We start from the raw sequence: 16,204 nt of genomic DNA, 5'->3' as shown, positions 1-16,204 counted from the left end.
CCCCAGGACTCTAGGAGAAATCTCCTCAGGGTGGGTCCGGGGACTGGGGGGGGGGGGGACGGGCAGAGGAGCTTTCTTTACATCATAGAGATTAGTGTACACTTAATATAGGCATTACATGGTCAAGAGAGGTAAGTTCTCTCATGGCTATGGCACAGTAGCAACAGAAAAGCAGTGTGAAATTTGTACAGTTCCTTGCTTCTCTACTCTTTGCACTGGGACACCAAAAATTAAGAATCTTTCATAAACCTCATGCGTGTGAAAATAAGTAACGATAAAGGCTTAGTTAAAAGCACTGGACTACAGAAATGTCATGACATTTGTTAAATGTAAAACACAAACAAGACCCCAGCTCGATTGAGTGGCTACTTGCAGAGAGGGTGTTAGCCTGGCCTTGGGGCAATGGACAGTTATGTTTACTCTTCATTCTTTACACAGCACGGTGTTTTACAGGTCATGGAGCTGTCTACGTTTCACCTCAGACTACTGGAGTATTTAATTTTATGTCATTGTGAACAAATTGTCTGACAGAAAAAAAATAGAGATGAATGTTCTACTTTTGAATCCCTGACACAAAATATGAGTTTGCAAAAGAAGTCATTCAGAGAGCTCAGAGGTGTAAATGTGCACCTGTCTCTGCCACCTCCTTCACGATGCCTCCCTGTAGTTTCTAATAGTTAAGTCCATGGACATGGGACCCCTTCTATCTGTCTACCACAATGACTCAGAGGCCAGATCATGCTACCACAGTTGTCACTTGATGGTGGGGAGGAAAACAACACTATCTTTCAACTGATTAGCCCTGAATAAACCTTCAACATAAAGTGACAGGACAAGATGCCTAGATCATTGTGACTTAATGGACTGAGTGTGTGCATTCCACTTTCTCACTGACAGTTACCCTTGGCAACAGTCTCTACAGCCAGACCAGGCCTGCCTCTGAGAAGGGCGGGGGCTGCATTATCACTGAGTATGTGCAATCCCTACTCACTTTTTCCTCAATGAAGTCCAATTTTTACTAAACAAATTTTGTTTCCATTCACTGGCTACCAGGGGCAGGACACACAGTCCTGCTTGCTCTGAACTAAAGCCCTCCTTAGCAAATGCCTGAACATACAGACATATCACAATCACACTATTCAGTCCTGACTGTTTACATACACTGAATGGATAGGCTCCCTATGTTCTCACCAGTCAACATGGAGACTGACCATCAGTAAGAGCAAATACTTTTGGAGCAAAGTCTAACTCATCTTTAAATATGGTCAGTTAAAAGAATGAGACTATATTGATGAGAGGCTTCTCTTCCTTCCTTCCTTCCTTCCTTCCTTCCTTCCTTCTTTTTTTTTTTTTTTTTTTTTTAGTAGACATACACCCTAAATTGTGTGGTGCTTTGAGCTCCTGAGAAGGAGCTAAAGCATTCCACCAGTTCTCACTGGAACCTGTTGTTTCTAGAATTTCAGTCGTGACACATATACAATTTGGTGGTTGTTTTTTCTGTGACTTTCACTGTTAGAATCAATGCTCTCACTGGTGGAAGGTCAGCTCTTTTCCCACTTGTCATTTTTCATTCCCATGTTGTTGTTGTTGTTGTCGTCGTCAGACATAGCCTCATTATACAGCCCAGGATGACCAGAAACTGTCAGACAGGGAGAATAAACACCAACTCCTTATAGATTTGTGTGCTACCACTCAGGTTCATGTGGTACTAAAGATCAAACTGAGGGCCTCCTATGTCATACGTAGACATTTTACCAAGGGAGCTATTTTCCCAGAACATGTGGGCTTTCTCTGGCTTTCACACTTGTGGAAGTCTGTACCCAGGCGCATGGATGCTGAAATAGGTTTTGATTGTTGCTGTTATTTTCTATCTCTAGAGATTTGATGTGTTTGAAGTCCAGCTAGGGGCTGGAAGCCTTCTACAGTGACTATTGGCATCTTGACAGGGTAGTAAGTGGAAGTTTCATCTCATAGCACTGATACTGGACCCTACGTTTATGTACACAATGATGGTCTTGGCCTATGTAGTCACACATCTCAACCACTTAACTCTGTGTCTTGGTTGATTCTTCTATAACAGAGTACCAAAGAAATAATGCCAGCATGCATGGCTATGAAGACTTCTAAACTAATATAGGGAAAATGTGCACTTTAATTTTTTTCTCATTGGAGAAATTGATATTGGGTTTAAATAACTGGGATTTCTACCTAGGAGAAATACAGATATAGACACATCCTGGTGCATAAAATCTCAAACTAAAATGATCACAACTAAATGCATGCATAATAAACATTCTTACAATTTGTTATTTGGGATATCACTCTGTGTGTGTGTGTGTGTGTGTGTGTGTGTGTGTGTGTATGTGTGTGTGTTTCTTTTTCTTTATCTAAAAGTCTCAAGTGTTACTGTGAGCAGGTGGTAGAAATTGTAGAGTACACCTGAGAAAAGACAGGCAGTATTGTAAATTTCTTATGTAAAATGTGTCTTAATAAAGTGGCGGGCTGGAGAGATGGCTCAGAGGTTAAGAGCACTGACTGCTCTTCCAGTGGTCCTGAGTTCAATTCCCAGCGACCACATGGTGGCTCACAACCATCTGTAATGAGATCTGGTGCCCTCTTCTGGCCTGCAGTCATACATGCTGTATACATAATAAATAATAAATGAATAAATCTTTAAAAAAAAAAAAAGAAAGTGGCTCCACAATACATACCATATGGCTTCCTCTTTGGCTCCACCTACAATTTAAAGAAAAGAAACACTCAGGTACAGAACAAGGTGAGTTCTATTTCCACAGGTTTCTTTCCTCTCCTAGTACTTAGGGTAATTGTAACTAGGATGGGGAAGAATAGTCAAGACAAAGATTATTAGTCTGTCATATGATGCTGTCAGAAAACAATTGACCTTGGATACTTTGTGAAAAAATATCTTTCACACTTTTGCTGATTCAACCCAAATCAGGTCTCCCTATCACTCTATTAAGGGTTTTTAGAATACACTGTCACATGGCAGAGAAATCTTTTTAAAACCTGCTCTTAAGAGTCCCCTTTGAGGGGCTGGAGAGATGGCTCAGAGGTTAAGAACACTGGCTGTTCTTCCAGAGGTCCTGAGTTCAGTTCCCAGCACCCATACTGGCTCACAACCATCTCTAATGAGATCTGGCTCCCTCTTCTGGCCTGCAGGGATACATGCAAACAGAACACTGTATACAGAAGTAAATAAATAATTCTTTAAAAAAAAAAAAAAAGAGTCCCCTTTGAGAAGTGCCTCCATGCCCCAATTAGCTACATTAAACTCATGTTTTACAGGTCTGGCGACTTCAATGTTCCTATAGTTGACACAGGAAACTTCTGCCACAATAGTTTCAAAAACCAACTTACACTATCTAACATAGAACCCTGCAAGAGGAAGTGGAGACGACACTTACAGAAAATACACATTCTTCATAAACAACAACTCAGCTACCTTTGAAAACATGTATTTGTTGTATGTGTGCTCAAGTATATGTATGTGCACCACATGTGTGCAGGCATCCGGAGAGGCCAGAAAAGGGTGTAGGTTGTCAGATCCTCTGGGAATGGAGTTACAGGTGGCTGTGAACCACTGTGTGAGTGCTTGGAATTGAACCTGGGTCCTTTGGAAGAGCAGCAAGTGCTCTTAACAACTGAGACATTGCTACAACCCCATCTATTACCTTTTGAGTGTAAATTACACAACTTTAAATATAAAAAGGAACACTTGTTCAAGGAAAATAAGCCTCCTAAAACACACCTAACAGTGACATTTTGAGTCAGGGATGACTTGGTACAATTTCATTTCATTCACTTCCTAAGTAAACAACTTAATGTGTAGTGTACATGATCTTTTATATTATTCAAATATAGTATCTATTAAAAACAAAGGAATCAGGAAAGTAGCCTTTCTATCTTAGAAAATGTGATGTCCATCTTACCTTTGATGACCTTGCCGACTCTTCTTGTGGGGCTGTCAACTGTCTGTCCTCTGGAAAAAGTAGAACACAAAATAACAGCTCAAGGTACAATTTGTAATTGCCCAGAAAGCTTTGCTTTATATGGACAAAGATCTATAGCTTTAGTTCATATGGCTGGACTGAATGGATGTAGTTCATTAATGAGCATGATTGGGCTACTGCTGGACCAATCTTTTCAAGAGGAAAGGGAAAGTAGGAGAATACAAGAAGAGAAATGAGGGACAATAATTTTGGCCTCTCTAAGTATTGGGAATCTAAGACAATGTGCAATAATCCATGTTTGACTGTGTGACCACTAAAATGAATCTTAACATTATATAGGAGCTCTACCATGTCTTCAGACCATTCTGAAGCCCAGAAGATTGACTTTCCTTTCTAGGAATTTCTCAAATCCATGTCAATGCCCACAAACGAAATACACAGAATTTGCATTTGTCATTAAGCAAATGGGAATTCAAACTCAATAGTCTACATACTGTACTGGGGAAATAGATTTGGTAGCAGGCACAAGATGTAAATATATTCATCCACTCATCCTTTGATACACAATAAAATTACTGAACAGTAGAAGATACTGATGTTAATACAGTTTCTAAGTAGTAACTATATATAATGCAATTCTTCTGATCTTCCTTTAATATGCTATCCATTTGTTTTTGTGGTGTTGTGTGGCTGCCCATATTCGGATCAGTGGACCCACAGTGTAGTGGGTTAGAATGAGTATCTGGCCTCTGTTGACCACTCCATATCAGAGTTGTCACTAGAATGCTATAGAACATTAATACTGGAATGCTATTCTGAGTTCTTACACATCCCTGTCTCAGGAGTGCAGCTCATATGGTCTCAGCACTTAACTTCACAGATATCACTAAAAGATATGCCCAATTATAACTGACTTTATCGCAGGGTTGGAGACTGATTAAGGACTCAGTATCAGTGAACTAATCAAAACCATCAGTTCCTTGTGTTTTGCACATAATAACTAGAAAGAAATCTGATATTTGTGTAGCGATATCTGCCCTGGGGTTTGTAAGCATGAGTATGAAGTGGATAATGTGTATAATTTATGTAGGCCAGCAGAAATCCATCCTCAGATGATGGCTCTCTTCTATGGTAGCTAATAACTCCACAGCTGAATGATGAGCACAAGTCAACATTTAGGGTATCACATGAGGGCCACACATCTGTTTCTATATTGGCCCTAAGAGTAGAGGAGCTTGAATACTTCCATCTCTCTCTCTCTCTCTCTCTCTCTCTCTCTCTCTCTCTCTCTCTCTCTCTCTCTCTCTCTCTGATTCTACCCATAAGGGCATACATCTGTGCTGTTGGTAAGTGATTTAATGAACACAAGGCATGTGGTTTAAATCCTCAGGCATGTTAAGTTATTGGCAAAATAAACTGCCCAGTTCCTCCAGCTTAGCCTCAACCACAGACTCATGAAAGTCTTGGGTTCTAAATTCCAAAGCCATTATTCTTCTATGACATACTCCTACTTAGCTTGAAAGCAACCATTTTTCTTTCATGCAGACTCGGGTAGACAAAACGAGTTAACAGTTTAAAACTTATGCCTATGCTGGCCTAAGTACACACTCACTGTCCACTCCCACAGTTAGGTCAGCATTGTTCTTCAGAAGGTCCCAGTTGCAATACCTTTCTCAATAAGGCAGTCCCAGAATGCTGGGTGCACTAACATTATGTATTAAAACATGTAATATTTTAAGACCTGGAAAACCCACCATCTTACATTACTAATGTGTCACAAATTTGAGAGTATCTCCATTTAGCTATTGAGAAAGTCATAGGAAAGTCTAGAGTTCAACTTTTGAAAGAGCTCAAAATGAAGGGTCAGGAGAACTAAGCCACACAACACACTGAAACAGTTTCAGCCATTAACATCTTTTCAAATCTATAGGTAACCACAATTCTCTCTGTGAATAATTCTAATCATCATATTATATGTATACATTATATACTAATTGCTGATTGTAAAACAATATTAAGTTTCTATGCTCGTATTCATCAGTCTTTACAATTGACCCTAATCCTCTACTTTTGTGTATTAAAACTGACTCCATCCTGAAAAAGAAATTACCACATTTGACAATGCTTAGCTCTGTGGGGAAGTAGGCTCAAAAATTACCTCTAATTGATATTCCTAAATTCAGACAGCTCACAAAGTAAATGTTTTCAGATTAATGAAATATAGAAAGTGCATGCTCCTATGAACCATCACATACATGGAAAACACATATCCACATTTTCCTGAATAAAATGAACCTTTCAGGGGAAAAAAGGGAATGTAAAAATAAAGATACAGCGTGGCAGTGGTGGCTCACGCCTTTAATCCCAGCACTCGGGAGGCAGAGGAAGGTGGATCGAGGCCAGCCTGGGCTACAGAGTGAGTTCCAGGAAAGACGCAAAGCTACATAGAGAAACTCTGTCTCGAAAAACCAAACAAACAACAAAAAATAAAATACAGATACACACACATTGTTATATGAAATGCCTCAAAACATCTCCATAATTCTTTGAGATTAATAATTTAAATACATATAACTTAAATCTTATCAAAATATACTTTACAAAAGTTATTGTATTTATACCACAGAGCATCTAGTAAGGAAAAGCTTAACAACATATGCTATAATAGGAATTTACACACACACACACACACACACACACACACACACACACACACACACACACAAGTCCCACACATATACAATAGCTAATATTGGGTGTCAATTTGACTACATCTTAAAACAGTTATAACCCAAGCTGCTGGGCATTCCTATGAGGAATTTTCTTTTTTCTTTTTCTTTTTTCCTTTGGTTTTTCAAGACAGGATTTCTCTGTGTAGTTTTGGTGCCTGTCCTGGATCTTACTCTGTAGACCAGGCTGGCCTCAAACTCACAGAGATCTGCCTGCCTCTGCACCTGTGTCACCACCGCCTGGCCTGAGGGATTTTCTTGATTTAAGTATTTGAATCAGTAAGATCCAGCTTATGTCTGGGCTGCACCTTCTGGTGGTGGCCCAGGTACAAGGCCGTGGAATAAGGAAAGTCTGTTGTTTGCCTGCTTGCCTCACTCTCACTGGTGAGCTCAGCGACCCTGCTGCTGAGGCATTCCTTTGCCAGTCTTAGCACCAATTTCCTTGGGACTCCAATGTAGACTGAGGATCAGCAGCTCTCCAGGAATCCTCCAGGACTCCAGTGCCAGACTGAGAACGCTAAGACATCCAGCCTTTGGACCCAACCACTGCCGGATTCTCAGTCTTTTAAGGATGAAACAGCCTTTGTTGAACTACCCAGACAGCATCCTATAAGCCAATCTAATAAGTCCCCTTGATGTATACATATATTCTCTCTATTCTGTTCCTTCAGAGAACCCCTTTTATAACATATAGAGAAAGATTAAAGTCAAATTGCTTTACAGGACAATCATATACATGAGATAGAATAAAAGTATAAAGCATAATCAAAACTATATGAATATATATGTATAAAGAAAGAAATATTTGAACAAAATATTTTTAAAACTATTAACCACCTAAAGGCATAGCATCCAGTGGCGAATATCATACCTTTGCCTTTGCCGGTACAGTTATTGCCCATTTTAAACGTTTACCGCAATCAAAATACAACAGTCTATATTATCCCAGGTGCTAGTTGAGAAGTCTCAACGACACTGAAATTCAAAACTGAGGCACAAACATATATAATCACATAACCACGGCAACAGTGTGCTACAGAACTTTGAAGAGTGATGTCACAATCTATACTGTGACATCTATCAGCTGCTACAAGAGTTAAAATACAAGTTCAAGACCACATCTATCAATAAGTTAATGGTTTGGCAAAATGGCTCAGCTCTAAGTGTCGTTCAAGCCTGACAACCTGAGTTCAGTCACCAGAACCCACGATGAAACTTCCAAAGGTCATCTTCCAGTGTACCATGCACTTTATGTACGTACATCCACTCATGTACCATGGCATACTTGTACCTGTAGTCAGCACACACACATGCACACACCACACAATAATAATACTTTTTTAAAGAAGAGGTTATTATACATGGCTTTTTGTGGTCCACAGTCTTTCCCTAATAATGCAATTACCAAACTGCATGTTTTGTCTCATCTGTTATCACTGTGAGCTTCTTTGTCTAAACTTCTGAATTTATGGAGGAATTTTTCTACCAGTGAATTTAGAGGCTGAGCTACTGCTCCCTGAGGAAATAATAGGAAAAGTCATTTCCTGAGATCATTCTTTTGACAGGTTAATGGTCAAGGGCATGAACATAATTATAATATGGCTCAATATATTATCTCAAATAACCTTCACCATGTAGAATTAACTGTGTAACCTAGCTATAAAGGCCACCTGGTCATGCATGCATTTGCATAAAGGCCATCCAAACCCAAACATTCATGTGATCTGCTCATGAAAACAAGCTCTTATAAATAAATATAACCTTTCCCAAAATAGATGTAAGTGAAAAAGTAGGGTATATGTGCTGGTTTATAATTCTGAGAAGGTCCTCTTCCTGGTATTTCATAGCACAGGACTAAAGGGCATTAATACTAATAACTCACATATGTCTGGAATAATAACAGAGTTCATCTAAGGAGCTATCTTAGGGTTTCTATTGCTGCAACAAAACACCGTGACCAAAAAGCAAATTGGAGAGGAAAGGGTTTATTTGGCTTACACTTCAGCATTGCTGTTCATCATTGAAGGAAGTCAGGACAGAAACTTAAACAGGGCAGGATCCCATAGGCAGAAGCTGATGCAGCATCCACGGAGGAGTGCTGCTTACTGGCTTGCTTCCCCTAGCTTGCTCAGCCCACCTTCTTATAGAACCCAGAACCAGCAGCCCAAGGATGGCACCACCCACCATGGTCTGGACCCTCTCACATTGATCACTAATTGAGAAAATGCCTTAGAGCTGGATCTCATCAAGTCGTTTCCTCAACTGAGGCTCCTTCCTCTCTGATGACTCTAGCTTGTGTCAGGTTGACACACAAAACCAGCCAGTACAGGGGCCTATCAAAATTTCACTATAAAAACCAAATCCATGACTTAGAAATATTGTGTTAACATAGATGTGCCATAATAACACTAGCAATCATTGTACAAGGGCAATAACAGAATAGGTACAAGGGAAAAAAGACAATTCTGTATTAAGTATTAATTAAATTAATTAATTAAAGACAGCACATCTAGAAAGCATACTCACAAGTCAAGATCCCAAAGTGAAAGAAAATACAAGAAGGAGTAGGACGTATGTTCAGGAGATCATGTTTATCTCATTAAAGGGAAGCCCTTCAAAGACAATGAGGAACAGCCCAGACCTGAGCCACGTTGAAAACAGTGAGAAGGAAGCAAAGAACTTTCCTTCCTGATGCCACTTAACTCACAAGACCAAACGAAGAGAGATCATAAGGGGTAGCTCATAGAAAAATGACTGTCCCATGGACCCTGTAGCTGGAGTTTTCCTGTGTCCCAGCCTGCCAGCAGTTGGGACAACTCTCTCCCGCTTGTGTCCCCCAAGTAAACACACAGAGATTTATATTACTTATAAACTCCATGGCCATGGCAGGCTTCTTCCTATCTGTTCTTATATCTTAAATTAACCCATTTCTATTAATCTATACCTTGCCACGTGGTTTGTGGCTTACCAGTATCTTACATCATGCTTCTCTTCATGGCGGCTGGCAGCGTCTCTCTGCCTCAGCCTTCCACCTCTCCGAATTCTCCTCTCCCCTAGTCTCACCTATACTTCCTGCCTGGCTACTGGCCAATCAGCACTTTATTTATCAATCAATCATCCACAGCAAGGCCATGCTGCAGAACTGCCCAGCAGACATTTGCAGGGTGCTGGTGACAAGATTCAGTGGTAGAATGCTTACTTGCATAGTACAAGGCCCTGGATCAAACCCCAAGACTACTTTTAAAAAGAGATTGCAGAACATGGCTAAAAGTTTACTGAGAATGAATTTTGTTGCCCTAAGTATAATATAACTATATTAACCAAGAGAAAAACAATTCTAATCAGTAAGACCTCATTTCAATAACCAAGAGAGTTCTATAAAATGTACAACAGGCAAGTCTAAGAACAGACATACTCCATGTAAGAGTAGCAGTCAGTCAAACTGATACACAAAAAGCATAATTGCTTCTTTGAAAAGACCAGCAAATGCGCTGACCTTCAGCAAAATCCCAGTACTGGTAATAGAGTGAATGTTGTGAGGACTGTCAATGGAAGCAAAAATGATGAGAAAGGAAGCCTGCAGACAACTTTGCCACCTTCAGTTTATCCACCTGGACAAAGAAAACCAACCCTTAAAACAATCAAAACTGCTACAGCTGACACTATTGGAAATATTACATATCTAAGCACTAAAACTGAACTTACAATTTATACTTCAGATAGAAGGATTTTTGAATCGTAACCTTTTTATTTACTTGTGTGGTCTAGGAGGAATGTTTGCCTGCCATGGCATTAACACTGTCATTAGAGGACAGCTTGTGGGAATTCTTTCTTTCCACCACATAGTGGTGGTGGTTTGAAGAATGGCCACTAGAGGCTCATAGGGTTGAATGCTTGGTCCCCATTTGGTAGAACTGTTTGAGAAGATTTAGGAGATGTGGCCTTGATGGAGGAGTTTGTCCCTGGGAGCAGACTTTGGGTTTCAGGAGACTCCCACCGTTCCCAGTTAGCTCTCTGCATCCTGTTTGTGAGCCAGGATGTGAGTTCTCAGGTAATGCTCCAGTGCCATGCCTGCCTGTCTGCCATCATGCTCCCCCCCCCCATGATGTGGGTGCTCTTCTATCCCTCCAGAACTGTAAGCACCAAATAAACCCTGCTTTCTATAAGTCTCCTTGCTCATGTTTTTATCACAGCAATACAAAAGTAACTAAGAAGTGACTAAGATATAAGTAAATCCAAGGGTCTCCAACATCAGGAAATTTCAAGGAGTGCAGTGGTGTGGGGCATGCAGAGATATTCCTTCTTTTTTTTTTTTTCAGAGCTGAGGACTGAACCCAGGACCTTGCGTTTGCTAGGCAAGCGCTCTACCACTGAGCTAAATCCCCAACCCCGAGATATTCCTTCTTAGTCAAAGGATAAGTTACTGCACTTGGACCCTCCCACCACCAAGAAAGAAGAACACTTGGTGGGCTTATTGGATTTTGAAGAAAGCATGTTTCTTATTTGGGTATTTCCAGCCCATATAAGAAGTATAATGGCTCTTCTTGGTTGTCAACTTTACTATATTTGGAATCAACTAAAACCCAAGCTGCTCCAATTCCTCAGACTCCTGCCTAGCACTGCAACAGAACACCAGCTGCAACTTCCCTTCCCCCATCCCTACACATCCTGTAGATCCCACAGACTGTCTCCTCCTGACCCCGCCATCCCCCACTTGTCTCTGTATCCCACCCTCCAACACCAGAAGGCATTCCCTGTGAACACTCCAGCCTATTTTCCTAACCTAAAGAAGGAGATGCCTATTAAGGTACAAGAAGCATACAGAACACCAATAGATTGGACCAGAAAAGAAAATCTCCTTGACACATAATAACCAAAACACTAAATGTACAGACAGAGAAAGAATATTAAAAGCTGCAGGAGGAAAAAAGCAAGTAACATATAAAGGAAGGCCTATTAGAATTACATCCAACTTCTCAAAAGAGACACTACAAGCCAAAAGGGCCTAGATAGATATCCTGTAGACTCTAAGAGACCACAGATGCCAACACAGACTACTGTATCCAGCAAAACTTTCAATCACATAGGAGAAAATAAGATATTCCATGATAAAGTCAACTTTAAACAATATCTATCTATAAATCCATCCTTACAGAAGTTGTTAGAAGGAAAACTCCAACCTAAATCAGTTAACTCCACCCATGAAAATACAGGAAATAAATAATGTCACACCAGCAAAACCAAAAGAAGGGAAGCACGCGTGCACACAAACATACACACACACCACCACCACCAAGAACAACAACAACAAAACAACAGGAATTTACAATCATTAATCACTGATATCTCTCAATATCAATGGATGCAATTCCACAATAAAAAGACACAAGCTAACAGAATGAATATGAAATCAGAATCCATTCTTCTACTGCACACAAGAAATACACCTCAACACAAAAAAAAAGACCTTACAAAGGGTTGGAAAAAGATTTTCTAAGCAAATGGACCTAAGAAGCAACTTAGTATAGAATAACTGTTATAGTCATTCTAATGTCTAACAAAATAGACTTCAAACCAAAATTAATCAAAAGAGATAGAGAAGAACATTTCATACTCATCAAAGGAAAAATCCACCAAGATGACATTTCAATTCTTAACATTTATGTCTCAAACACAAGAGCACCCACTTTTGTAAAATAAACACTTCTATAGCTTAAATCACATATTGACCCTCACACACTGATAGTGGGAGAATTCAATACCCCACTCTCACCAATGGACGGGCCATCCAAGCAAAAACTAAACAGAGAAATGCTGAAGCTAACGGACATTATAAACTAAATGAACCTAACAGATATTTACAGAACATTCCACCCAAACACAAAAGAACGTAACTTGTTCTCAGCACCACAGGGAACTTTCTCCAAAACTTACCACATATTAAGACACAAAGCAAGTCTCAACAGATATAAAAAATTGAAATAATTCCCTGTGTCCTATCAAATCACCATGGATTAAGCTGGATATCAGTAACAACAGAACACTCCTCCATTGCTGGTGGGAGTGCAGACTCCTACAGCCACTGTGGAAATCAATATGGCAGTTCCTCAGGAAACTGGGAATCAATCTATCTTAAGACCCAGTGATACCACTCTTAGGCATATGCCCAAAGGATGCTCCGTCCTACCACAAGGACACTTACTCAATTACATTCACTGAAGCATTATTCTTAATAGTCAGAAACTGGAAACATAGATTTCCCTCAAGAATGGATAAAGAAAATGTGGTCAGCTGCTAAAAAAAAAAAAAAGAAAAGAGAAAAAGCAAGAAAGAAAGAGAGAGAGAGAAAAAAGACATCATGAAATTTGCAGACAAATGAATGTAACAACAAAACAACAACAACAAGATAACTAAGTTACAACGCATAGATTCTGAGAGGTTAGGTAAAGATGGGGGTTCTAGGAGGGTGCATGGATCCCCCTGAGAAGGGCAAATAGAATAGATTTTGTGGGTAGACTGGGGGTAGGTTGGAATGGGAGCCAAAAGGTGGGACTAGGGGGAAATGGAATGGAGGCAAAGAGTTCAGTGAGAGGCAGCTGGAACTGGGGGCTTTGGGAGTGGTGGGGAAACTTAATGTAGTAGAAACTTCCTGGTATCTATGAGGGTGATCCTAGTGAGGATTCCTAGTAATGGAGGATATGGAGTCTGAACTGGCCATTTCTTGTAGCCAGGCAAGGCTCCCAGTGGCCGGACTGTGTTTCATTAGGTCCAGTTCTTGGCTGAGGGCATCCCATGGAGATCTGCAAACAACCCAGGCTGATGCTAGGCAGAGGGTTGCTCTCCATAAACTGACAGTGGGGCCTCATTGCCAAGGACAACATCCACACAGCTCACTGAACGTGGAGAGGCTGAGCTGGTGTCCGCATGGAGCCTTCACCCCTACATTCTAGTCTCTTTGATGTGGGAAAGTACTCTGCAGGCTACTGAAAGAGAAACCTAGATGCCAACCCAGCTGCAAAACCTTTGGCCTATAACTTGTCCTGCCTGCAAGATGTACTGGGGCAATGGTGATACAGACCTTCTGAGAGTGGCCAACCAATGCCTGATTTAACTTGAGGCCCACTTCTCAAGAAGGAACCCAGGTGATACTGCTTGGATTGCCAGGAACCAGAGACTGGATAGCCCAGAGACCCAGGGTAGGAACAAATATGGCTAGTCTTAAAAATAATAATTAATAAAAAATAAATGAAATGATTCCTAAAGATATTCTGATAATATTCTGATAAATTTATTCTATCATTACTGTTTCTCTAGAGAACCCTGACTAATACACCAAGTAACTCTGAATGCTGCTAGCTTTGAGTAGATCCTGGACCAGGCTTTTCAATGGCTACTCTACCATTTAAAACATATGATCCAAAAGACCTGATGGTACCCGAGGTGTCAGTGGCAGATAGAGATGCTGTCTGGAAACTTTGGCGGGCCCCTATAGGTGAATCACAGAAAAAAACTTGGGGGATTTTGGAGCAATGTCCTACCATCACCTGTAAATAACTATTCTCCCTTTGAGAGACAGTTTTTGGCATTCTATTGGGCATTAGTGAAAACTGAACATTTGACAATGAGCCACCAAGTTACCATGAGACTGAATTGCCCATCATGTGATGGGTATGATCTGACTCACCAAGCCATAATGTAGAACATGCATAGCAATGACCTGGTGGCAGGGTGACTATACTGGACCACTTTCACTGTGGGAAGGACAATGCTTTCTCCTTGCTCAAATAAGGACTTATTCTGGTTATGAATTTGTGTTTCCAACACGTAATGCATCTGCCAAAACTATCAACCATGGACTTACAGAATGCCTTATTTAACATTATCATATTCCATAGAGCATTGTTTTTGAAAGGCACTCACTTCGTAGCCAGAAAAGTGCAGCAGTGGGCCCATGATCATGGAATCCACTAGTCTCACCATGTTCCCCACTATCCTGGAGAAGCTGGCCTAATATAACAGTGGCATAGCCTTTTGAAGACCCAGTTACAGGACCAATTAGGTGGCCGTGGCCTAGAAGGATGGGGCAGTATATTTTTTTAATATGATACTTTTCCCACATGGCCAGGATTCATGGATTTAGGAATCATGGAGTAGGAATGCTTCCATTCAGTATCACCCCTAGTGGCCTACTAAGAAGAACATCTTTGTTTCCTGTTCTGATGACCAAAACTTCTGCTGACCTAGAAGTTTTGGTTCCAGATGGGGAAGCACTTCTGCCTGGAGACAAAAGAAAACTCCCCCTGGTCACTTTGGGATTCTGGTGCTCTTAAGCCATCCATATTTTGAGTTTCACATCAGAAGGACATAGAAGGCTTCTGTGACAAACCTTATCCCCACCCCAACCCACCCCCCAAAAAGTAACAGCCTAGACAGAAATCTATCAAAGAGAACTCTTAAAACTTGTGATAAGGATGCTGATGTGTAGATCTCCACAACTGAGGGCTTCTGGTGGAAGTTCAGGTGGAGAAGAACTCTATTTTCTTTAAGGGGCTGGCCACCTGGAGTTTGACCATGCGTCAGTGAATATATGAGCAATGCGAATTGGAATGTTTTTTCTTCTTTATTTGTCAGAGGGGGGAGTCACAAGGGTGGGAGGGTGGGCCTGGGAGGCCTATGAAGTGACTGTGTTTGGGGTTCATGATGTGAGATTTCCCCATAATCAAAGAAACATTATGACAAGAAAAACAACTAAAGTTCTTGTACAGCAAAAGGTGTCTTGCAGTTATTATTGCTGTAATGAAACACCATGACCAAAAGCAAATTGGGGAAAACAGGATTTATTTCACATGCAATCCTATATAACAGTTCATTATCAAAAGCAGTCAGGACAGGAACTCAAACAGGGAGGAACCTGGGGGCAGGAGCTAATGCAGTAATGCAGAGGCCATGGAAGAGTGCTGTTTATTGGCTTGCTCCTCACGGCTTGCTCAGTCTGCTTTCTTATAGAACCCAGGACCACCACCCCAAGTGTGACCCTACTCACAATGGACTGGGCCCTCCCACATCAATCACTAATTAAGAAAATGCCATACAGGCTTGCCTACGGCCTGATCTTACGGAGACTTTTTTCTCAACTGAGGCTACCTCCTTTCTGATGACTCTAGCTTGTGTCAACTTGACATAAAACTAGCCAGCACAAAAGAATATCATCACTCAAGTGGGAAGGCAGACTGAAGAATGAGGGGGGAAATCTTTACTAGCAAAACATCTGACAGAGTGTTAGTGTCTAGAATATTCAAAGAACTAAACAATAAATATAAAAACATAAAAAACCAAACAACCTAATCAAAAGATGGGGCATAGATCTAAACGGAGAGTTCTCAAAAGATGAAATACAAATGGCTGAGGAATATGCTCTTAATATTCAAAATCCTTTGCTATTAGAGAAAGGCAAATTAAAACTACTTTGAGATTTCATCTTACTCCAGTCACAATGGCTAAGAT

At 40.6% G+C, this 16,204-nt stretch overlaps 1 protein-coding gene across 1 annotated transcript in view; it reads right to left on the bottom strand.

The window, feature by feature from the left end:
- Positions 1-16,204, bottom strand: part of LOC128121772 (dentin sialophosphoprotein-like) — a 133,626-nt gene that overhangs the window by 92,377 nt on the left and 25,045 nt on the right. The window contains exons 5-6 of the mRNA XM_052756763.1: positions 3,951-4,000; positions 2,712-2,736 (exon numbers count right to left, since the gene is read on the bottom strand). The gene's annotated coding sequence lies outside the window, so the exon portion shown is untranslated. The remainder of the gene's footprint in view (positions 1-2,711; positions 2,737-3,950; positions 4,001-16,204) is intronic.

Source organism: Peromyscus californicus, unplaced genomic scaffold, assembly GCF_007827085.1.
Source record: "Peromyscus californicus insignis strain IS unplaced genomic scaffold, ASM782708v3 Scaffold_11__1_contigs__length_118956290, whole genome shotgun sequence".
Lineage (NCBI taxonomy): Eukaryota > Metazoa > Chordata > Mammalia > Rodentia > Cricetidae > Peromyscus > Peromyscus californicus.
Note: the sequence above shows the minus strand (reverse complement) of the source record. Positions and strands in the feature narration are given on the sequence as shown.